Source organism: Tursiops truncatus, chromosome 11 (genome assembly GCF_011762595.2).
Source record: "Tursiops truncatus isolate mTurTru1 chromosome 11, mTurTru1.mat.Y, whole genome shotgun sequence".
NCBI lineage: Eukaryota > Metazoa > Chordata > Mammalia > Artiodactyla > Delphinidae > Tursiops > Tursiops truncatus.
In genome coordinates, this window is record NC_047044.1 from 6250997 (window position 1) to 6275999 (window position 25003).

The window sequence follows — 25003 nt, forward strand, 5'->3', positions numbered from 1 at the left end:
ACATCCTAAGGAATCCACTTAAAACCTATTAGAACTAATATACAGGTTTAGCAAGGTTGTAAGATATAAGATCAATGTACAAAAATAGTAGTATTTCTATGAACTGACAATGAATAATCCAAAAATGAAATTAAGAAAACAGTTTCATTTATAATAACATCAAAAAGAATAAAATGTTTAAGAATAAATTTAACAAAAGAAGTACACAACTTCTGTACTGAAAACTATAAAACATTTTTGAAAGAAATTAACGGTGACCTAAATAAATAGAAAGATATCCCACATCCATGGATTAAAAACATTGTTAATATGGCACTACTCCCCAAATTGATCTACCAATTGAGTGCAACCCCTATCAAAATCCCAGCTTCCTTTTTTTTTTTTTGGTAGAAATCGACAGGTTGATTCTAAAGTTCACATGGAAATTAAAACGCAAAGTACCCAAAATAGAACAATTTTGAAATAGTAGAACAAAATTGGAGTACTCACACTTCCCAATTTCAAAAAGTCCTACAAATCTACAGTATTCAAGACAGTGTAGGGGAGTTCCCTGGTGGCCTAATGGTTAGGACTCTGGGCTTTCACTGCCATGGCCGGGTTCAGTCCCTGGTTGGGGAACTAAGATCCCATAAGCTGTGCGGTGTGGCCAAAAAAAAAAAGACACTGTGGTATTGGCATATAGGATAGACATATAGATCAATGGGAGAGAATTTAGAGAACAGAACTAAACCCTTAAATTTATGATCACTTGATTTTGGACAAGGATGCCAAGCCAATTCAGTGGGGGAAAGAATAGTCTTTTCAACAAATAGTGCTGGGACAACTTGATATTTACATGTAAAAGAATAAATTTGGACCTCTACTTCACACCACATACAAAACTGATACAATAAATCAGAGACCTAAATGTAAAGAGCTAAATCTATAAAATTCCTAGAAGAAAACAGGCATAAATCTGTCACCTTGGATTAGGCAATAGTTTCTTAGGTATGATACCAAAACACAAACAACAAAAGAAAAAAATAGATAAATTGGACTTTATAAAAATTAAAACATTTGTACTTCAAAGCATGCTATCAATAAAGTGAAAAGAAAGCTTGCAGAATGGGAGAAAATACTTTCAAATCATATCTCTGACAAAGGACTCATACCTAGAATATATAAAGAATTCAGTTAAAACTCACCAATAAAAAGACAAATAACGCAATTTAAAAATGGATGAAGGATCTGAATAGGCATTTCTCCAAAGATGATGTACAAGTAGTCAATAAGTACATGAAAAGATGCTCAACAGCATTAGTCATTAGGGAAATGCAAATTGAAACCACAATGAGATGTGACTTCACACTCCCTGTGATAGTTATAATAAAAAAGACAGACAATAACAAGTGTTGGTGAGTATTTGGAGAAATTGGAACCCTCACACACTGCTGGTGGGGATGTAAAACTGCTTGGAAAACAGTCTCGCTGACTGTTGGAAACAAGTAACTTTGGAAAACAGCTCCTCAAAAGGTTAAACATAGGGTTACCATGTGACCTGGCAGTTCTACACCTAGGTACCTGAAAGAAATGAAAACATATATCCACACAAAGACTTGTACACAAATTCTCATAGCATTATTCATAATAGCCAAAAAGTAGAAAAAACCCAAATGTCCATCAACTTGGTAATGTATAAACAAATTGTGGTTTATTTATATAATGGAATATTACTTAGCAGTAAAAGGGAATGAACTACTGATAAGTGCTATAACATGGATGAACCTCGAAAACATCGGGCCAAGTGAAAGAGGCTAGTTGCAAAAGATCACATCGTATGATTCCATTTATATGAAATGTTCAGAATAGGCAGATCCATAGAGACAGAAGTAGATTAGTGGTTGCCAGGCACTGGAGGAGAGGGTAATGGGGGTACAGAGGTTTTTTTGGGGGGTGATGAAATGTTCTAGAATTGACTGTGGTCATGATACACAACTCTAAACACACTAAAAATCATTGTGTACGTGTCAAATGGCTGAATTGTATATGAATTATATTTCAGTAAAGGTGTTGAAAAAATAGCAAAAGTTTCAGGTACTTAAACCATTACCCCTCCCACAACTTCTCCTGGCAAGTAATATCATTCCTTTGCCTTTTCTTGAGATGTGTTCAGGTCTTTTTCACTTGTAGAAACAAAATTTTATTTTTTCTTGAACCTCCTGAACTGTGATTTCCTGGGTTAAACACAAAACCCCACAGTAAGGGAGGAGGAGGAGGAGGGAGGTGTGGCGTGGCTGCCAGCTTGAAGGGGAGGAACTGGGACTGGCGGGTCTCCATCTCCAGGCCATGTTAGTTTCCCTGTCCTTAGTGCAGGGCTCCATTCTGGTGACACCACTTCCTACTGAACTCATTGACCACGGTGACTCAGCTTCTAAGTCTGTGAAAGGACAAGCAGGTATTAAAGAGAGTGTGAACAGTCCCTGGAGCACCACAGGCTCTCTGCTGTAACCTTCATTCTCGCCAGCTGTAGGGGCTTATTCAGCAGGAGACACGTAGTGACCCTCTGCCATGTGCAGATTCTGAGATTCAGAGGTGAAGACGACATGGGTTGCCTTGAGCAGATCACAATCTAATTATTACTTCGCAATGCATTTCTTTCCTTTTGATGCATAGAATATAAAAATCTGTATTTTGGAGTAAAATGCTGTCTTAATTGCTGAGTAGTTAAGAAGGAATTTGAGGTTTTAAGCCAGCATTATTTCTTTCCATTTAGTTTAGTTTTTGTTCTTTAATGGCTATGTAATAATAGTAATAGATAACATTTGTTGGGCTGATCACAGTCATCATCCTGCTCGAGCCTCACCACCCTCTGAGGAGCTTCCCTGCAACAGGCTGCACTAATGCAGCGGGCCAGGGGGAAAAAATTCCAACTTTAGAAATCTACTAATTGGGTCTGGTGCTAGGTGGAGCATTCCCAAATTCAACAGTTTATCAAAGGCCTGGTATATGCAAATCCCACATTTAAAATGCAAGCTCTTCTTCCAATCCAAGAACATGGACGTAGATGTAGAGAATGGACATGTGGACCCAGTGGGGGAAGGGGAGGGTGGGACCAACTGGGAGATTAGGTTTGACATAAATACACTACCATGTGTAAAATAGATAGCTAGTGGGAACCTCAGGGAGCTCAGCTCCGTGCTCTGTGACGACCTAGATGGGTAGGATGGGGGTGGGGTGGGAGGGAGGTCCAAGAGGGAGGGGATATAGGCATACATATAGCTGATTCACTTCATTGTACAGCAGAAACTAACACAACATTGTAAAGCAGTTTTACTCCAATTAAAAAAAAAAAAAGCAAGCTCTGTGAAGTCAAAGACTTTATCTTGCTCACGTGATCTCCCCTACCTGAACATAGTAGGTGTACAAGATATGTTAATTGGTAAATAAGCGAATGACCAGAGGGGACTGGCCTCAGTGCAGTGATACTGTTTGTGCAGCAATTTCTAACAGTCCTTCCATCGTCTGAGAGCTAGTCAGGGCAGGGAATGTGTCTCTTTTAGTAGGTGAGGAAACTGAGGCTGGCTGGGAAATGGCTTGTGCAGGTAAAAACCAGAGTGAGCACTAGAGTCCAGGTCTCCTGGCTCTATGGTCTCACTGTACATTCCAGTCCCACCTCAGTCTAAAAACATGGGTATATTTCTCACAACAATATTGCCCTGTGGGGATGTGTCCCATTCCCACTCTGGGGTTGGCTCCTCATAGGGGTTGTGGGGAGGGGAATAGATTTGAAAATGTGTCATTTTTAAAGTAACTTTCTCTATTTTTAAACCTATGGAGCATCAACTCAGTATTTAGCTTAGGGAAATCTTCAGCCTGAGTCTCCACGTTCCCAGGGTGCTTGCCAACCAGAGGTCTAAAAAAGTATCACTGCAAAGAAGTCCAAGGCTCGGACCTGTCAGCTGACATGTTTCCATTACATAAGAAAAATGAGTTTTGGGGACACATCTAAATTCTGTTTGCTCCAGATCCTCAGTAAATCATGTGGGTGAACCAGCAGCTGATAGGCTGGACTGAGGCCAGGTGACTTGGAGTCTCATCCTACCTTTGCTGCCGATTCTCTGTAACCTGAGACAGTTATTACCCAGAACGTGAAAAGCCATCAGAAAATGACCAGGGAGCTGGCCATCACTTGTTTTCTTTCAGCTATTAGGATGTAAAAGACACGAGGGGCAAAACATAGTCATTTTAAGGGTGACTACATGACTCCAAATCTAGTATTTTTTAATACTGATTTCTTGCACAGAAAATCTGTCACCTTCTCTAACCTTCAAGATCCAACTCAGCACCTCTTCTCTCCCCTTCTCTTCCCTTCACCTTGTGGTCCTGTCTCATTTCTTGAGCACCTGTTTTGGATTATACATAGATAAAGACGACAGGGTCCTTCCCCTGTGGAATCACAAGTAAAGTAGGAGACAGACCTTTGTGAGCCTGTGCAGATGGTGCGTGGCAGGAGGAAACGGCAGAGCCTAAAGGACACCGGGAAATTGCCAAGTGGCCTGTTTGGGGCCATGCATGTTTGTACACCCTCTTCTTGGTGTGGTCCTTGACACACAGTACATACTCAGTGAGCCCTTCTGAAAGAAAGAACTTCCCTAACTGCTTCTGAAGCCAGCTGTGTGATAGAACAGTTTTTAAGATTTGAGTTCATTTCCTGTAAGATAATCGGAAAGGAAAGGTCAAGCCTTTTAACACCTCCTTGCATATCCCAAAGGTAGAGGCTTTTTTAAGCTTCTTCTGCATCTGGGGCTTTACTTTCTTCCTCAGGCCAATTGTAAAAATAAAATAAACAGACACATCTTTCTCTGGATCTACAGAACCCTCTTAATTTTCATTCTCAGGCCTTAGGAATTCACAGCTGAGTATTCACTATTCATATCTTCTGCTGCTTCGTGAGTCCAGAAAACAATTTAGAAACTAAAGTCCTTGTGCAGATCCAGAGTGAGTGAGTTCAAAAGATCTTCTCTAAACTTACCTGAAGTGACTGGTGTGCTTCAAAAACATTTTACATTCTGCTCAGTTTCAATGGCATTGGTTTTTAGGACTGTCAGCTTGAATCTAGCATTCAGCAAGATGATTTTATTTTACTCTGTGCGTGTATGGGTAGGGGTAGTGAGGAAACGAGCTTGGGAATAGTCTGCTGCACAGAACAGGCAAGACTTCTTACCTCCCGGTCTCGTTCTGAAGTTACTGAGTGGAAGACTGAGCCTTCTGGAGATGGGGGTCCAGGACTGCTCAGTGGGGAGGAGAAGCTGCTCTGGTTCATGTCTGTGCAGCTGGCCCTCCAACAGTGTGGGACCCACAGGGGTGCTGGACTTTTCCTGCTTCTTGGAACTATGTGGCTTCAGCGGAAAGGGCTTGGGGCCCACATCCCCGCTCCTTATCCACAGTGAGCCTTGAGAAAGTCTGGGTCAGGGAGAGCTGAGCTCAGGGATACACAGGGCACGATTGCTGCTGGGCACATGTTTGTTGAATGCTTGCACCCGGAAACCTATTCAGGGAGTTGGGGTAGACATTGTGGTATGACAGAAGTTGAAAGAATGAGGCCATTTTGTTTCATCCTTGGTATTCTTTCAAAACTCATGTATCATTGTTTCTACTGCTGTCTGTGTGGTCTCAGCCACCATCATCCCTCCCTGGGAGATACTAAGGTAGCTGTTTCGCTGTTTCTCAGACATGCCAGACAGGCCTTCCGTGCCATCGTATGTGATCTTCCTTTTGCTGGGGGCCTTCTCCCTAGAGGTCCTCACGGCTCCTCCTTCGCATTTTGTCTCAGATGTCTCCTTTTCAGTGAAACCTGCTCTAGCCACCCTACTTAAAAGTACAGTCTCCTTTCCACGTCCATCCTCATCCTTCTTCCTTGCTTTATTTCCTTGCTTTATTTCTCTGCGTAGCTGCTACTGTGTGATTTATTTTCTTTGTCAGTCATCTGTGGTAGAGCATAAACTCCATGATGGTGGAGAGATTTTTGTCTGCTCCATACCCTGTTAGATTCCCTAGCACATCATGTGACTATGGGTGTGGAAAGAACGGAAAATAAAAGCAGTAGGGTGGATAGATTACCAATGCATTCCCAATGGATGTATTTAAAAATGAACCTCCTTTTGATTGCTGCTTTGATTTATTAAAAAAAATCATCTTTCTTCATTTGTTTTGAAACAAAATGCATAATACACATTTTCACTTAAAACTTGGAGCCAATGCCAGCCCCATCTGTCCTTTGCCTGCATTCCCAGGCTCCCCTTAGCATGTTAGAGTCTATGCAGAACTTAAAGATCACCTACTTTATGAACAGGGAAATCGAAGCCCCAAAGAGTCTTGTGCTGAGACCAAGGTCATTCTGTTCCATCTCACTAAATTTGCACCAGAGCCAGGGAAGGGAACCAACATTTATTGTTTGCCACATAAGAGACAGGCACTTCCTTGCATTATCTAAGCTAATCCTTGTTAAGTCTGCAGGGTGTACATGGTCATCCCCCTTTGTTTTATGAGTGGAAAACCAGAGGCACAGAGCAGTAATGTGATTTGCTTGGTGCACACGACTAGTCAGACCTGGATGGTTGGGCCAGTCCTATTCCCAGCCAGTGCTCTCAGTGACACCCCCCGAAGCCCCTCACGGCATGCACAGGGAATCTCCTCCTCAGCGGTGGTGGGGAGCATCGAGAGCCTGCTGTCCAGACCTGGTGGTGTTTGATGCTGCTGCTGGTCACCTGTGTTTTCATTGGCTCAGTGTGTTCCATTTTCTTGCCGTGAGCACGTTCTCAAGTTGACCTTTGTCTCTGTGGGCAACATTTTCCATGGCTCAAAGCCAGTGTGTGTGGGGCGGTTCTTCTGGGCTTTTGGTAACAAACCAAATTGGAATTGCAGTGATGATGGGACTTGATAAATAATTTATGTTGCAAAAGATTAAAAAATTAGCCCTAAACAAACAAAGTGAATTTTAAGGGATGCCTAAGTACAGTTTCTTCATTGAAACTGTTTATCAGTTGGCAGCAAAGCTGTTTCTCAAACAAGTTTTTCTGGTGCTCTTGACTCCAGACAGAATTGTAGGTGAGTATGTAGTATGTCCAAAACAGGTCTTTGGGCATGTGAAAGAGTGGCATTTTGGTCAGGAGAATAATTACTTTCGTGGGGGATGAAGAGAAGAGACACAGTGAGCAGGGCTGGGGAAGGGGGAACAGGGAGGAGCCAGGCCCTGACTAATGATGAATATGGCACAGACACACCGGGACTCTGAGGTTTCCTGAGAGACGCATTCATTCCCTGGCTCCATTTCTTCCTTCAGTGACTGTCACTGAGCTTCAGGTACTGTGATAGGCACCAGGGTACCCCCAGGAGCTAATAGTCTGGTTGTGGAGATAGAGTTATAGCAGCCAAGTAATAGCTCCCTGGAGGAATTATACTGGGACAGTGCTAGGCAGAGGGTCACTGGCATGGTTGTGAGGCTCCTCAGAGAAGATGACACTCACACTGGCGCTTGCAAGATGAGTAGGAGTTGTTGAGGAAGGTCAGTCTCAGGCAGCACCGTGCTGCACATGTGGGGCCCCCAGGCCGGAGACCTGTGGGTTTATTCTCTGTGTGGGCCCAAGAGGGTCCTCTGTGTGAAGCTGCACATTAAAAGGTGTGTATGTGTAGTTAAAGGACATGCAGTGGAGATGGGGGTCCAAGACAGGGAGGTGGGGTGTTCATGCAGGTGAAGAAAGGGAGAACGTGGTCACCCACACACAAAATGCCTTGAAGGGTTGTACATTAATGATAGAAATTGTGCTGCAGTTCTTTACCACATTTACTAGTATTTGAGCACTTCGTATAGCGCACTCTGGGGCCTCGGTTATTTTTGAATTAGTTTGGCTTTTATTAAAAGCCTCAAAAAAGTTCTCTCTTCATGAATGTACATTTCCATACTCCCATCAAACTTTAAAACCTATAAGGTCCTATTCATATCAAGTTGCTCATAAAATTAGAGAAAAATTTCAAAGCTTCTTTAAACTTTCTTTGTCTCACGTTTCTCCAGTGGGGAAAATGCCTGGAAGACTGTCAAAGAACTGGCTGTTCTCATAAGTATTTGAGGAGAACAGTGTGAGTCATTGTAGCTTTTTGCTGGTATTTTAGTATCCGGTTTATTTTTAAACAGTTCTGTGCAACTGGAGTTTCTTCCATGGTTTCTGTTACCATGGCTTCATAATATTTCCTCAAATCTGCTTGTTCATACTTTCACACACTTTAGTATCAAATTTACAATTCCTTAGAATTAGAATATCTTATTCATGATATCCAAGAATGTTTTTCCAGCTGCAATAGCATTTTTCTCCAAATTGAAAAAGTTAGCTGTTTTTCCCACTACGGATTTTGGGGAGAGAGAAGGTTTGGTTTTGTGAAGGACCGTGCAGTGAGTAGGGTGGGTAGAGATTATTAGGGGGTGCCCATTGGCCATCTGAGCAGGGGACCAGTGGCGTCTCTCTGGAGCCACTTCCCCTTTAGGTCCCATAGTGAGCGTACAGGATAGACAGGCTGCTGCCACCTTTGCTTGGGAAGTGATGGCACTGGATGTTTTGGTCCAGACATCCAACAGACTTGGTTCTCCTTAAGCACAAGTGTGTGTTTGTTCTCTTGCTCTTATTTGTTCATTCATTTATTTTTGGACTTGATTGAGGCTTCCACTTTGGGAAGGTTTCTTGTTTTAAGATTTGCAGTCAAAAGAAAAACAGTGCTGGTCCTGGCAGTCGCTGGTGAAATTTGCCTTGCTCTCTCTTCCTGGCATTCAGGACTATTCAAGGAGACACTTTTCTGAATTTCACTGCTTTGAGAAATGTGTATTTCTTAAAGGACTGTTCAGGATTTAGAGAAAGTCCCAGAGCAATATGGAATTGTAGAGGTAGTTTGTTTCCAGTCTCTTAAAGTTTTTGACTTCTTCCACTTTTCAGGGATAACCAGGTTTTCCTAGTATCAGACTAGGTTCTGGTCCTGTATCTAAGGCATATATATATATATATTTTTGCGGTACACGGGCCTCTTACCGCCGTGGCCTCTCCCATTGCGGAGCACAGGCTCCGGACGCGCAGGCTCAGTGGCCATGGCTCACGGGCCCAGCCGCTCCGCGGCATGCAGGACCCTCCCGGATCAGGTCACGAACCCATGTCCCCTGCATTGGCAGGCTGACTCTCAACCACTGCACCACCAGGGAAGCCCCCTAAGGCATATTATAGGGGACTCGTCTGGCCAAACATTTTCAAATTCTACTATAAATATTAATGCTGACTTAATGATAGAGCAATTGCTAATACTTGAGAATTTAAAGTATGTTATCACTGACTGGACCTTTGGTTACTAACACAGCTGCTTCCACTGATTCACAGAGGACCCCTTTTCCAACAACAAAACCAAAATAAAACGTGGTTCTGAGTGCTCTGGAGGCTGCCCAGGAGGCTCCACGTGGGAAGGTCTTCCGACTGAGTGACTGTATACAAGCTGGCCATTATAGAATAATTGACCTTTAAAGAATCAATGAAAAATTAAATTTTGCTTTCAGCTCAAGAAACATTTGTGATTAATAATCTGAAAAACTAGTCTTTTTTCCCTTTCTTATGTAATCCAAGAGATGTCACCATATGGCTTCATGAGTGAAATTACTAACAACAGTATATTATTGTAAAGATCTTACAGATCTCATAGAGGTGATGGTGGTGGGAGGTAGGGCTGGATGAGAGAGGATGGTCAGGGAAGCTCCTTTCAGGATTTTTGGGCAGAGGCTCCTGTGGTGTCAGGGAGCTGGCCACACACTTACCTCAAGGAAGAGCATTCTAAGGAGAGGGAACAGCATGTACAAAGGCTCTGAGGCAGAGATGAGCTTAGTGTGTTGGAGAAACAGCAGGAAGATAATCGTGGCTGAGATAGAACAGCATCAGCCAGTGGGTGAGATCAGCCAAAGTGGCAGGAAAGGGCCAGATCAGGATGGGACCTGTAGCAAAGGTGACGAATTAGGGTTTAGCTCTGAGTGCGACGGGTTTGGAGCAGGGAAGTGACAGGATTTAAGTATTTTTGAAGGTTGTCCTGAGGGGACTAGAAATTGAAAGTGAGGGTAGATTTTCTGTTCTACCTAACATTGGGGTTACTTGGAAAAACATTAAACTTTTGTTCTCATTTTAGCTTTGAAATTTTAGAGTTATTAATACCACCTGTATTCCTAGTGATCTGGGATTCTGTGAAGTTTTCTGGGTTCTTTTTGAGGAGAGGTATTGTGTAAGTAGATGTACTCTGGTTGTTAATAATGATAAAATGATCTCTGCATGATCCTGTCAATTAAAACATGTAATTATTAATACAGTAGTATGTAAAATAGTTCCCAGCCTAGCCAGCAGCTGGACGATTACAAGTTATGAGAAACTCATCAAGTTTAAACCACATGGGGATTTTTGTATAGAAGTGTGATACCAGTTCCTCCTTCCTTCCTCACTGTTCCTGTTTCAGGGTGGGCACCCCACCATGCTGTCTAGATCTCTGAAGCCTGGGTGGCCTGTGCCCCCTCTCTACCCCCATCTTCCCCACCCCACCCTTTCCCCAAGGATTCTTCTGGCTGGGACACCCTGCCCCTGCTCCTGTACACCTGCCTGATTCCCACTGGCTCCTCAGGATTCAGCTTGGCGTCCCCAGGCTGGGAAACTGTCTGCGCTGGACATTCCTATTCCAGCCTTCCTCAGCACCGTGGTGGAGAACAGCCATGTCCACCCTGAACTAAGGTATTTCATCCGCCCAAGAACCCCAAGGAGTAATAGGAAGTATTAGTTTTATTTTCTAGATGAGGAAGAGGTTGAGGCTCAGAGAGGTTAAGTATTTGCCCATGGTTATCTAGCTAGTGTGCGGCAGGGATTCATTCACTGTTCATTCATTCTCTCATTATTGCCTCGTCATGCTGGGCGCTGTGCCCACCTCTGAAATACGCCTGTGAGTGAGGCAGGCGTGGGCTATGTGTCTGTCTCCCCCGCCCAGCCACCCTGAGTTGCTTGAGCAGGCACACTTCCAGAACAGGACCCTCCACAGGTGCTCGGTGAATGCTGAATGAATGAATGCGTGAATGCTAACATCCTACCCTTACTGGGGCCTTGGTTGGAGCGCCATCCCATCAGGCCCCCAACCTTTAGTTTAGTCGGAGTTATGCTCGTGTTCCTCCCTTCTCCCTCTCCTTCAGTCTTCCATCGCCCCTGTCTCACCCAGGAGGAAGTGTAGCCTGGCAGCTACAGGGCAGGCTCTGGGGTGCCTGGCCTGGGTTTGAGTCCCAGCTCTGCTACTTCCTAGCTCTGTGGCCTTGATCAAGTTATTTAAACACTTTTGTGCCTTGTTTCTTCACCTGTAAAATGAGGGTGATAATAGCTGCCTTGTAGGGCTGTTCTGAGAATGAATGGTGCCTAGCACCTAGGAAGTGCTCAATAAATATTGACTTACTGTTATTTCTGCCATCTAGTGAGGACAGGAACTGTGTCCCATACAACTCCGAGGGCAGTTGTGAACCCCTCACCACTCTTACCATGGTGTCTGCAACTGGTTCAGGGCTTGTAAACGTTGGATGAGGGAAGAAAAGGTGGGAGACAGTACTGGACTGCACGTGACTGTCCAGGTTAGAGTTCCACCCACACTGGTGCGCGTCTGATGGCTGTGGGGCACGTGGATGCCGACCCTGTGAGACCCTTGTGAGGGGCAGGACTGCCTGAACGATGGTCAGCTTTTGGCCCCTTATTTTTCCTGCTCTTTTCTCCTACTGTCCTAGGTTTGGCAGGTTTCCTTGTTTTGTCCTACTTGTTTTCTCCCTTCTACCCATCCTGCTCCCTATCAGTCTTGATGTTTTAGTCCAGTAAGTTATTATATCAGCTCATGTTGCCAGTACCCCTCTTAGCAACAGTAACTGATAACTGAAATGACCCCTCATCACCTACTTTTGCCCAGATGCTGTTATGCCTTTGCTGTGTCTGCTGCCGCCTTAGTAGTGATGTTTCTAAGATTATTACTTTCATTTGCTTAATATTTTCATTCTTTTAGTCAGTGAAGCACATGGAAATACATTTAAGTTACAGAGAATATAATATACCAGAAACTTGAATATTCATTCAAATCTGAGTGTTCAAGCTCATCTAACATCTCATTAGAAACCATTACACTATACATTTAGCATCTGTCTCTAAGCTTAGGAATATCAGTAAGAAATAAAATACAGTTACTTCAAGGTTAGATTTACTTTTGTTTTTTAAATTTTTATTTTATATTGGAGTATAGTTGATTTATAATGTTGTGTTAGTTTCAGGTGAACAGCAAAGTGATTCAGTTATACATATACACACATATCTATTCTTTTTCAGTCTTTTCCCATATGGGTTATTAGAGTATTGAGTAGAGTTCCCTGTTCTGTACAGTAGGTCCTTGTTGATTATCTGTTTTATATATAGTAGTGTGTATATGTTAATCCCAACCTCCTAATTTATCCCTCCCCCTACCTTTCCCCTTTGGTAACCATAAGTTTGTTTTCTAAGTCTGTGAGTCTGTTTCTGTTTTGTAAATAAGTTCATTTGCATCATTTTTAAAGATTCCACATGTAAGTGATATCATATGATATTTGTCTGATTTACTTCACTTAGGATGATAAATTTACTTTTGAACCTGAACTGTCAGAAGCTTTCATTTTGTAATTCTTAACTTTTCCCATTGACTCAAACCAGGTTGAGAGATTGGATCATCCAAATCATGGAGGTGTTTTTTTTGTTTTTATCAGTATGCTGTTTATTCTTTTTATATATATATAAATTTATTTTTAAAAATTTATTTGTTTTTGGCTGCGTTGGGTCTTTGTTGCTGTGCAGGCTTTCTCTAGTTGTGTCAAGCAGGGGCTACTCTTTGTTGCGGTGCGCAGGCTGCTCATTACAGTGTCTTCTCTCGTTGCGGAGCATGGGCTCTAGGTGCATGGGCTTCAGTAGTTGTGGCTCGCAGGCTCTAGAGCACAGGCTCAGTAGTTGTGCACAGGCTTAGTTGCTCTACGGCATGTGGGATCTTCCCGGATCAGGGCTCGAACCCGTGTCCCCTGCATTGGCAGGCGGATTCTTTTTTTTTTTTTTTGCGGTACGCGGGCCTCTCCCGTTGCGGAGCACAGGCTCCTCCGGACGCGCAGGCTCAGCGGCCATGGCTCACGGGTCCAGCCGCTCCGCGGCACGTGGGATCCTCCCGGACCGGGGCGCGAACCCGCGTCCCCTGCATCGTCAGGCGGACTCCCAACCACTGCGCCACCAGGGAAGCCCGGCAGGCGGATTCTTAACCACTGTGCCACCAGGGAAGCCCGGAGGTTCTTTTAAAACATTTTAAACTCAGGGACATCTAAGAGTTTGCTTAATCCCACATTCTTTAGGTGAAGGTAGTGGGATGCTGAGAAAATGCCCTAGGTCCCGCAGCTGTTTAGTGGCAAATTTGGAGCGAGTCTTCCAAATTTCGGCCCTGAGAGCCCTTTGTAAGAGTAAAACATGACTTCAGAATCATCAAAAATTAAATTATGTTCAGTGCGGCTTTACCAAGTTCATTTGTTTATTTGAGGTATATGAATATCTGTCTGTAATTTTCTTTAAAAATTGGCATTCCCAGCAAGGTGTACCCAGTGATTCCCTAAACCAGACTGATTAACCACCACCATCGCTGCCTCTTGGGGGGAATTAATTGTGTTCAGGCATTCACAACATCCCACTAAGATTAAAGGACATCGGTCCACCAGGATATCCATGCGTGGATAACAGGTGTCCAGGTAAGGTTGAATGGAGTGAGTCCTGAACACTCTGCAAATGTATACATCAAAGTAATTTTATATTTATAAGTTTCATAAATTTTTATTTACTTGAAGCTTTTTAAAAACAAACAAAAAAACTGCAATCTGATTTCTGTATTTACCAAGTGAGAAGTTAGAAGCTGTGATGAGGCTCATTTGTCCCCACTGCAGCTGAAGTCTCCTTTTCACACGGGCTTATTCTTTTCCCTTTTCTGTCCATTTCTTATTTACGTGTAATATTATTGGTGCTATTTCATCTCCTAAAATATCCTCAGGAACTTCCCTGGTGGCGCAGTGGTTAAGAATCCGCCTGCCGATGCAGGGGGCACGGGTTCGAGCCATGGTCCAGGAAGATCCCACATGCCGCGCAGCAGCTGAGCCCGTGTGCCACAACTACTGAGCCTGTGCTCTAGAGCCCGCGAGCCACAACTACTGAAGCCTGCACGCCTAGGGCCTGTGCTCCACAACAAGAGAAGCCTCCGCAATGAGAAGCCCGTGCACCGCAATGAAGAGTAGCCCCTGCTTGCTGCAATTAAAGAAAGCCTGCGCGCAGCAATGAAGACCCAACGCAGCCAAAGGAGGGAGGGAGGGAGGGAGGGAGGGAGGGAGGGGAAGGAAGGAAGGAAGGAAGGAGAGGGAGGGAGGGAAGGAAGGAAGGAAGGAAGAAAGAAAGAAAGAAAGAGAAAGAAAGAAAGGGAGAAAAGAAAGAACGAAAGAAAAAGAAAGAAAGAAGGAAGGAAAGGAAGGAAGGAAGAAAGAAAGAAAGAAAGGAAAGAAAGAAAGAAAAGAAAGAAAGAAATATCCTCAGATTCATTGTGTGAAACAAGTAAGACTCCAAAGGCCAAGGTGTGTTTTGGGGTCATTTTTTCTCTGTACCTCTTAGGGTGTCTTTCTACCCTTTCTCATGGGTGTGTAATCGCCCCCTTAAATGTAGATTGAGGATGTCAGGTTGAACTCTTGCAACAGGCCTCTCACTGTTGTGGCCTCTCCCGTTGCGGAGCACAGGCTCCGGACACGCAGGCTCAGCGATCATGGCTCACGGGCCCAGCCGCTCCGCGGCATGTGGGATCTTCCCGGACCAGGGCACGAACCCGTGTCCCCTGCATCGGCAGGCGGACTCTCAACCACTGCACCACCAGGGAAGCCCTGACCTCTTGCTTTCTAAACTGTATTTGAGAGGTTCACCAAATATCGTTAGAACCTGTGAGCCCAGAGCCCCTAGTGAAGTAACTGGACAGAGTCAGAGTGGGAAACCTTATGTACTGTGACATTCCCCCAGTCTTGGCTCTGACTGGGAAAGACCCAAACCCCCGAGGTGTGACTGTGAGGGCCTGGCGTGGTCGTGCGGGGCCAAGACGCGATGCTGTATAGCTGTTAGGAGTGATGAGGAGATGGCGTGGACAGCAGTGGAGGTGCTCAGGGTGGCTTGTTGGCCATGACTGCAGCACAGACAGACAGTGGATGACAGAAGAAGAAAGGGCTGAGTAATGAGAATGAAGGCTAGCAGAGCAGAGCCCCGCCACGAAGAGCCCTCATTGGTTTTGACGGCCTTGTGGTGACCAAAAGAATAGATATTTGGACTTGAAACTGTCACGGGCTTAGCAGTACAGGGCGCGTTGAATGAGCAAAGCTATGGAAGCCGGGTGGTCACACCTGAGTGGGAACACACCTGCTTTGGAACTGATGCTGTGCTGAACCAAAGTAGCGCCACATTTGATATTGTTGAATAGCTTCCCTGTTTAGAAAATTTTGTTTTTCTTTAACTTAACCCAACATGATTTTTTTCTGTGGGAGGAAGAGGCCCTGTAGTGTTGGCTAAACAAAATAAGATGTGTTTTTTCCCCCCACTCTTTTTGTCTTTTCTTCTGAACTGTGACATTCCAGGGTCTGAGCCATGTTCGTTTTTGGCAGAATGGCTGTGTCCTAATAGAGTTCTTGAAATTCCCCTTCCTCTCACCAGCTCTTACTTCAGTTTGCAGCAGGTAGTTCTGTGCCATCAAGTGGATGCGAATCCTTTACTAGTTTCAGGAGGTGGCTTTCACAGCAGCACCAAGCTTTGTCTGTGAGAGATGCTGACTGTTTTTTTCATCTCTGGAAGTACCTTTGAGTGTGTTCGGCCCACACTGCCCGCCCTTGTAGGTGCTTCTGGAGGACCCTCCCCTCCCCGTCTGGGGCCTGGGACTTGCCCAGTTGTGGCATGTGCTTCCCTTGGAGTGGACAACCTTTAAAACTGAGCATCTCGCAGTGCACAAGCTGCTTTCCATTGTTGAAGTCAATGCACTACACAATGTTCCAGAGATATAAGTCACTTTATTTGCTGATCTCTATCTCTTCCTTTGAGGAATGTTCACTTTTCCAGATGAAATCATTGGCAACAAAATAGTGTGTGCTGGACATTTGAGCCATTAAAAAAAAGCGTTCCTGCTTTGCTAATGGTGCAGAGGAGTGTATTACCTCAGGCCCTACTCCCTGGACACCGGCCGGGTGGGAGGTGGCTTGAGGGCCAGAGAGAAGCAGGAAAGCCCGTCCTTTCTCTGGAGGGACTGAGTGGACGTACAGGAATAGCCTGAGCTGGAGGCAGAGAGGACCCAGGAGCTTTTGGGCGCCCATGGTGGTCAGGCCCCGTGGCTGAGCAGGAGAAGGGCTTCCTGTGTGGCTGCTGGTAGACAGCCGGGACTGGCCACAACCATCCCGCACGGTGGTTACTAAACCGAACTGTGGTTTAGTTTAACATGTGCAGAGTGTTTATAAGAGAGTTCTAACCACTAGAGTTAAAGCATCTTCATAAGTTAAAGCATCTTCATACCTGGGCATAAATGCCCCAGGTATTTTCCATCTGTGGATCTTCAGTCTGTATGAATCAAAACTACCCAGACTTTTCAGTTCAACTTTTCTCCTCCTGAATTCATCCAGCAAGTTTTTACTGAATGACTGGTCTATGGTCTGACTTGAGTTTTGAAAGCATCCCTGTGAAGGGCAGTGGGGGAGCCAGGACACCACTGGGAGATGACTGTGGTTATGCAGTGGAGAGGTGCCGGGCCGGGGGCTTTGGACACCGCTGAAGCGGGGGTGGTCAGTCCTCTCTCGAGGCTGTGGTGCAGTCACGTGGCACAGAGGGCCCCCTCCTTCATTCCAGCACAGGCCATTAACAAAACAAAGTAGGGTATTTTTTATTAACTAGTTGCTGTATCCAAAAAGTATTACATGGTGATAGTCAAAATTTTCAAACTGGTTAGAACGAGATGAAATGTGGAAGTCCAACCCCCCCCAAGTCTGAGACCCCACTGGGACTTGCTGTGAGTTGGCACACTTTGGTGGGTACCTAATTGTGTTTTAATACAGTGGGATCAGATTATATCACCGTGCTACAACCCACTGATGCCACTTGATATGAGGGAACACCGATGTGCCGTTCTTTCGTGTCTGTGCACACAGCTCCCCGCCCTCTCTCTCCTCTGGCTACCTGTGTTCCACTCCAGAGGTGTATCGGCACTTGTGACTCTTGATGGACAGTGAGGTGGTTTTCAGTGTCTTATTTTTCTTGCTGTTGAAAACAGGGCCACAGTGAACATCTACCTTTAATCCTTGGGTGAGTTTATCTGTAGGAAAAGTTTTAGAAGAAATAGTTGGGTCAAAGGCTAGGTGTTTCTCTTTGGTTAAATATATCACATGTTGAGAGGCAGCACAGGTACAGATAGGTATGGAACACTATGCATATATATGTGCTTGGTTTTCAATAGCATATCTTACAAGCACTTGAGGCTTGAATTTTTATCTGCTAGCACAGATATAAGATCTGAGTTACCAGGCAGCTCACCAGTGATGCCGACCATTCCTCCCTGGAGTCCTCAGTGGCACCTCAGGCAAGCCTGTGGGCTCCTGCCCTGCTGGGACTGGAACAGTGACCTCTGTTCCCTGGGGCCTCCCTCTGCTGGAAAGGCCCCTCCCCGTCCTTCACACCCCGACTTGCTCTCCACCTTGCGTCCTCCCTACCACTCTACCTTCACAAGTCCTTCCCCCTGTTCTTCCCTCCACTCTCTCATAACGCCTTATTTACCTCCGTTCTAGCCCTTTCCACACTCGTGGCTGTTTTTACTTTACTGTGTGTCAGTCTGCCCTATTAGGACGTCAGGCCCAGGCAGGCAGGGACCGTGTCTGTCTCGTACACTGCTCCAAACCCTGGATTTAGAAGAGTGCCTGGCACATAGTAAGTACTCAAACATCTGTTTGTAGAATGAATGGGTAAATCCACTCCTTACTTAAGGATTGATCCTCTCCTCACTCCAGGCCAAACAGTGGCTTAGAAGAAATTGTAGTCACTTCTAATGAGTGAAGAATTTCCCACCCTGGGTAATGAAGGAGGAACAAACCTTAGATCCAGTGTGTGCTCACAGCGAGGTCTGCAGGGCAGTACGCCAAGCCAGCGCTGTGTGTGGGCAGCAGTGAGGACGCCTTCCTTCTGTGCTGCCTTTTGCAGTTACAGAGATTAGAGATGGCTTCTCCAAGGCTGACTTTCAGAGAGATGAGCAACATGTGCCTTCTCTCGGAATGTTCTTTCTTTATAGTAATAGCCTTTTGGCCTAATGACCTGTTCTGTTTTTATTTCTTGGAATGAATTAAGGGCATTAAGGGCGAGCTGAATGTACTTATGTAATTTGTACCTTTCTTTACTTGATATATGTGTTATCAGGCCCGGAGGGGAGGAAAGATGTTATGTCAGCTCCCAGCCTGGACCAAGGGCACCCTTGGCAGCCTCTGTTAACCTCTGATACTCTGTGCACCATTTTGGGAATGGCTCTGACTCATGGTGTTTACTTACATCAGTGGCAGAAGTTATTGGAATCCAGAGATCTGGGAACCATTTCCCCCACCTCGGTCATTCCTGGATTCCTGAATGTATTCAGCAAGCATCTTTTGAGGGCCTGCTGTGTTCCCAGGACACACATGAGGGACCACGAATGTGTTTTTCAGGACTGGGAGGGGAAGGAGGAGGGGGGATGATTTGTACATCTTTACACTTAGGATTTTCTTGCTCTCAAGTCTCAAATTTGTTGCTTTTACACCTTCAATGGGCAGAAACACACTGCCCCTACCCCTTGTGCAACTGGAATTTTAAAGTCTCTGAGGGGAGCCTGCCCACTCCACTGATGACCAGCAGTCCCCTGAGTGGCCACAGCAGAGCTGCGCTCCTCCCAGAGGCCTCAGAAAAGGAGGGAGAGGTTGGAAATCCCCACCTGCTATTCACTCACTCAGATCTTTGTTGAGCACCTATTGTGTGCAGCACTGGGGGGCACTAGAGCCGAGTGGTAAGTGAGACACGTGGCAGAGCCTGCAGTCCAGGGCTTCCCCTGCGCCTCCCCGCCTGTGAGACCTCCAGCCTGGCCTCCTCCCTGTCCTTTAACCAGTCTCCTCCTGTTTTATGTGACTGGAAGTTCCTGTGATCTTATCATTTGGTCACTAGCCTCCTCTTTAATCTTGTCATTCTCTTATACACACCAAACATTAAAATGTTTATTTTGGTAATAAGGTTCTTAAAAATTAAAAAAAATTTACTTACTTCCTAATCACTCCTTTTTCATAGCAGCCTGTTCCTGTTTTACGGGTGCAATAACCCTTGACTTTCTTGGAGAATTCTTACCAGCGTTTATAGAATTTCTCTCTTGTTCCCTGAAATACCTGTGTTTTCCCCAGAGATCAATTCAAAGTAAAAGTTGTCCTGCTTATCCTGGTCCTACTCTTTCATGGTTTGGGTTTTTATTTCATTATTATTTATTTAATGGTTGAAGATCCTTGGTTATCAGTTCATGTTCATGAAAGAAGAGGGTTGATTAGGAAGCTGATCTGGGTTTCCCTGTTGGCCTCTGCCTTAAGAGGGAGGATGTCTGCGTTTCTGCAGAGGCTGGGCAAGGCCCCAGATGGGCCTCCCTGAAGGGTGTCTGGACTTGATGGTCACAAGTGCAGTTTTAAAAATTACTGTGATGATTGCTCCTCAGTCCCCCTCCCCCAGCTCTGTGCTCTGTTCGGCACCCCTGCCCTGCGAAGGCTCGTCCCCACCCTGGCCTCTGGGATGGTTTTCTTAGTTTCCTCCCAGCCCAGACCTGTCTGCTTTCCTCTGGCACATCCTCCCTGCTGCTCTGTTGCTGCACTATTACAGGTTCCTTCTTGTCAACCTAGTGGGCCCTTAGGGGCAGGGAGGGAGAGATGTGTGCACCTCTTTTGAACTGACTGCTTTAGTGTGATTTGGGGGAGAGAAACAGAGTTGAAGGAAATACATGGGGAACATATTTTCTTGTCTGTTTCTCCTGTTGTGATGGGAAGGGATCAAGAATAACTAAGTATACACTACCTCATCCCAAAAGTTCATTTCAGAGCGGTTGTTTGGGATGCAGATATTTTCCTGTCACCAGGTTAGAGTGTAAAAGCCTGTTTCAGCGTGTTTGGTGCGCAGTGTAGCCCACAAGATAGAATTAGGACCCACGAGCAGGAAGAGTGTCTGACAGGAGTGCTCTCCCTCACGTGCAGTGTGTGTTCTGAGATAGCGGAACTCATTCAGCATTGTCGTCGAGTACTGTAGTTCAGTTTCTTTAGGGAGAAATAGTCAGTCAACTGCTGGGTGCTAGACAGTCTGAGATATACTACAGAAGAGCCAGACTCAGTACCTGTCCTTGGGAAGAGGAGTACTAACTCACTTGTCTGTCACTTTGCACTTTCCCAAAGCTCTTCCGTACCCGTTATCACCCCTGAGCCTCTTCATACTCGGGAGGGCAGGAGCACCAGTGTTGCCCTTGCCTTCCAGAGGCGGACAGGGCCGTACGGAGGGATGGGGGCCGCGCTCCCAGAGGTGAAGCTAACACTTGTTTTCCACCCATCCTCACGCTGTCTTCTGAGGAACTTCACCTTCCTGTTGAGATGCACCCAATTAATTTTTAAATATACATTTATGTTGTTGGCATTGATAAATGGATCTTAGGAGCATTCAGTACCATTTGGCATTAGCGACCGGCTTGTGCCATAGCAAGTCTTTTAAGACACTGAAAGAATGAAGGAAGCAGAACTAGGAAATGTGCCCAACCTGATCTCCCTTTGAAGCAAAGTCTGCAGGTTCTCTTGTTGTCCTCAGAAGCCTCAGGTTCCCCAACTTACATGTTTCTTTACCCAGAGTGTACTGAAACCAGGTTCATTTTTATGGTTAAAGATGTTTGTGTGTGGAAAAAAAATTCTGAGTAATATTCCCTGACAGGTCAGGGTCTTTGGCCCTTAATAAGACAGCTCTGAGAATCAAGCCCCCTTTCTAGGGAGCAGCCTCCCAGCCAAGCAGGCTTCCCAGAGCTGGGAATGACTCAGGCTGGAGTTGAGGTGTCCTGCTAGGGTTGGGCAATATGGAGTCAGACAGGCTGAGTTGAGTCACGGCCTCGCATTTGCAAGCTGTGGGGCCCCTGGCGAATGGTTTGAATGGTTTGTACCTGGTTGCCTTCCTGTAAAATGGGCACAGTAATCCACTTTTGCAGGGTTTTTGAGGAACAAAAATAATATGTCTAAAGCTGGTGCTAAGATATGCCCGGTATGTGGAAGCTGCTTAGATGTTGGTTTATGCCTATCCTGGGCTCCAGGTGGAGCAACAGAACCACACCTGTTGAAGCAGGCTTGCTTTACTTGACACAGACATGGCTGACTTCAGCCCAGGGAGCCTTCTTTGGGGCCGTCTTTCAGTCATTAGACAGTTACTGAACACCTGAGTGGTGCCATTAGGCAGCTCTTCTAGTTCCTTCCTTGGTGGCCTTGGTTTCACTGTGGGATTGAGCGTGTTCCTGGGGTGCGACCTGGTCTGTAGCTGGTTCCCCCGCAGGAGGGGGGCATACTAAAGTGAACCTGCACACACTAGAACAGAGCACCAGTGTGTGGCTGGACATTCGGGGGCTTTGTTCAGAAATCTTATTTTTCTCTTTGTGTGTAGGCTGTGCCCTGTGCCCTCTCCTCTTACCTTAGACTTATTTGTCTGCAGCTTCAGGCCCCCTATTCACACATGTCCACCCCTATTCCCACCCCACTTCGCACTTTAAGGAGGGAATTAAGTGATGACTGGAAATAAGCTTTGAGGGAAGAGCATGCATTGTGTTGTCTGAGTGATGGAACTATGGATAATCTTTCTTCCTGTTCTTCCTTTCTCTCCCAAAATCTCTTCTCTGAGTTTTCTATGGAAAACATGGGTTATTTTTGTTTTTATAAGTTACAAATACATTAAAAGAAAAAACGTCGCAAGTTGATTGGTACATTAAGACCCCATAGCATTGAGTATCACAGTTTTTCTTGTCTTATATAAATTTGTAGAGCAGATATCCTGTGATTTTATTTAGATTGTCATCAAGCATTTACTACCAATTTCACTGTAATTACAGTACTAAAAGGGCAAAGAGTATTCTGTTTGTGTTTGACAAATTTAACATTTGAGTATCTCCTGATTTTCCCATTATTCTAGTCTAGTTTAGTTTTTCATTTTTACTTAAAAGAAATTGAGGTCTAGCCTACAAGCTGTTTGTATTCCCAGCACTAGTTCAGTTCTTGAAATTTAGATCTTTATTGAATGCATGAATGAGGCTCCCCAAGAGCAGCTGGTGATGACAGGTTTTCCCTTCTTTCCAGTTTTAAGTTGACACAAGACCAGTGTGTCATTAAGCCACATGTTGCTTTCTGTGCTCTTTTCTTCCAGTGCCCTCCTGACCATCTCTGAGCTCGGCTATCGCTGGTATGACTCAAGAGGTCATGTGGACCCAGGGATAGTGGTTGATCGCGATGCTAGTCAAATCCTGGCCATAAAAGAATGAATCTAACTGTTCATCATGGAGAACAATTCTTGAGTGAGCCCTGAAGGCTGAGAGCTGATTCTGTTACTTTTATAAAATCACCAATCATGGATTTCCAGGGACAGATGAGATTTTCTTGGCCTCTCTTAACCCATCTTGTCAACCCCTCTTGCCCCTCCCCTCTTCCCCTGCTTACAGATAGGAAGCCCTTCTCCTGTGTTCCTAAGCAGAGCCTATTTGCCTGTAAATCCCTTTCTAGCTTTTCCCACATCCTGTGGAGGAAGAGACCTGACTTTGCTTTCTTGATATTTTCGTAGCATTTTATTCATAATACCTATAAACTACTAATTATATGTAATGTACTATAATAGGAAGAACTTGAATTTTAGAAGCACAGAACCTGGTTTTGAACCTTGATTTCACAGTTTGTCACCATTTATAATTTTAAGCAAGTTACTTGACCTCTAAGTCTCCCAAGGCATTAGAAATAAAAGCAAAAGCAAAAAAAAAAAAAAGATGGAACCCACTTACAAGCTTTTGTAGAGCAAAGGAAACCATAAACAAAACAAAAAGACAACCTGCAGACTGGGAGAAAATATTTGCAAATGATGCATCCAGCAAGGGCTTAATTTCCAAAATATACAAACAGCTCATACAACTCAACAACAAAAAACAAAACAACCCAATAGAAAAATCCACAGAAGATCTACATAGACATTTCTCCAAAGAAGGCATACAGATGGCCAACAGGCACATGGAAAGATGCTCAGTGTCGCTAATTATTAGAGACATGCAAATCAAAACTACAATGAGGTACCAGTCAGAATGGCCATCATTAAAAAGTCTACAAATAACAAATGCTGCAGAGGGTGTGGAGAAAAGGGAACCCTCCTACACTGTTGATGGGAATGTAAGTTAGTGCAGCCACTATGGAAAACTGTATGGAGATTCCTCAAAAAAACTAAAAACAGGGCTTCCCTGAATGGCGCAGTGGTTGAGAGTCTTCCTGCCGATGCAGGGAACACGGGTTCGTGCCCCGGTCCAGGAAGATCCCACGGGCCGTAGAGTGGCTGGGCCCGTGAGCCATGGCCGCTGAGCCTGCGTGTCCGGAGCCTGTGCTCTGCAACGGGAGAGGCCACAACAGTGAGAGGCCCACGTACCGCAAAAAAAACACACAAAAAACAAACTAAAAACAGAACTACTATATGATCTAGCAATCCCACTCCTAGACATATATCCAGACAAAACTATAATTCAAAAGATACATGCAGAGACTTCCCTGGTGGTCCAGTGGGTAAGACTCCATGCTCCCAATACAGGGGGCCCGGGTTCGTTCCCTGGTTGGGGAACTAGATCCGTATGCCACAACAAAGGATCCTGCATGCTGCAACTAAGAAAGACCCAGTGCAGCCAAAATAAATAAATACTTTTAAAAAACAAAAACAAGAAAACAAAAGATACATGTACCCCTTAGTTCATAGCAGCACTATTCACAATAGCCAAGACATGGAAGCAACCTACATGTCCATTGACAGATGAATGGATAAAGAAGATGTGGTATATATATTCAATGGAATATTACTTAGCCATAAAAAGGAATGAAATAATGCCACTTGCAGCAACATGGATGGACCTAGAGATTATCATACTAAGTGAAGTAAGTCAGGAGGAGAAAGACAAATACCATATGATATCACTTATATGTGAAATCTAAAATATGACACAAATGGGGGACTTCCTTGGTGGTCCAGTGGTAAAGAATCCTCCTTCCAATGCAGGGGACACAGGTTCAATCCTCCAATCCCTGATTGGGGAACTAAGATCCCACATGCTGTGGGCAACTAAGCCCGTGTGCCACAACTACTGAGCTTGCGCACCTCAACTGGAGAGCCCGTGTGCCGCAAACTACAGAGCCCATGCACTCTGGAGCCTGTGCGCCATGACTAGAGAGAAGCCCGTGGGCTGCAACAAAGAGCCTGCACGTCACAACGAAAGATCCCGTGTGCCACAACTAAGACCCAATGCAGCCCAATAAATAAATAATAAATAAATAAAATATTGTAAAAAATAAATTTAAAAAAATAAAATATGACACAAATGAACCTATCTATGAAACAGAAACAGACTCACAGACATAAAGAACAGGCTTGTGGTTGCCACGGGGAGGAGGGATGGATTAGGAGTTTGGGATTAGCACATGCAAACTGTTATTAGAATGGATAAACAACAAGGTCCTACTGTATAGCACAGGGAACTATATTCAATATCCTGTGGTAAACCATAATGGAAAAATATAAAAAAGAATGTATATATATGCATAACTGAATTACTTTGCTGTACAGTAGAAATTAGCACAACATTACAAATCAACTGT

The 25003-nt window shown here is 44.8% G+C and overlaps 1 protein-coding gene and 1 long non-coding RNA gene across 3 annotated transcripts in view; one reads left to right on the plus strand and one right to left on the minus strand.

Annotated features, from left to right (window-relative positions):
* The window catches only part of PACSIN2 (protein kinase C and casein kinase substrate in neurons 2), a 139531-nt gene that overhangs the window by 67071 nt on the left and 47457 nt on the right, over positions 1 to 25003 (plus strand). The gene's annotated exons all lie outside the window — the stretch shown is intronic.
* Positions 16983 to 18338, minus strand: LOC141275807 (uncharacterized). Its single transcript, XR_012324159.1, has 2 exons — positions 18199 to 18338; positions 16983 to 17427 (listed from the first exon to the last, which is right to left on the minus strand). It is a non-coding gene; the product is annotated as an uncharacterized lncRNA (long non-coding RNA).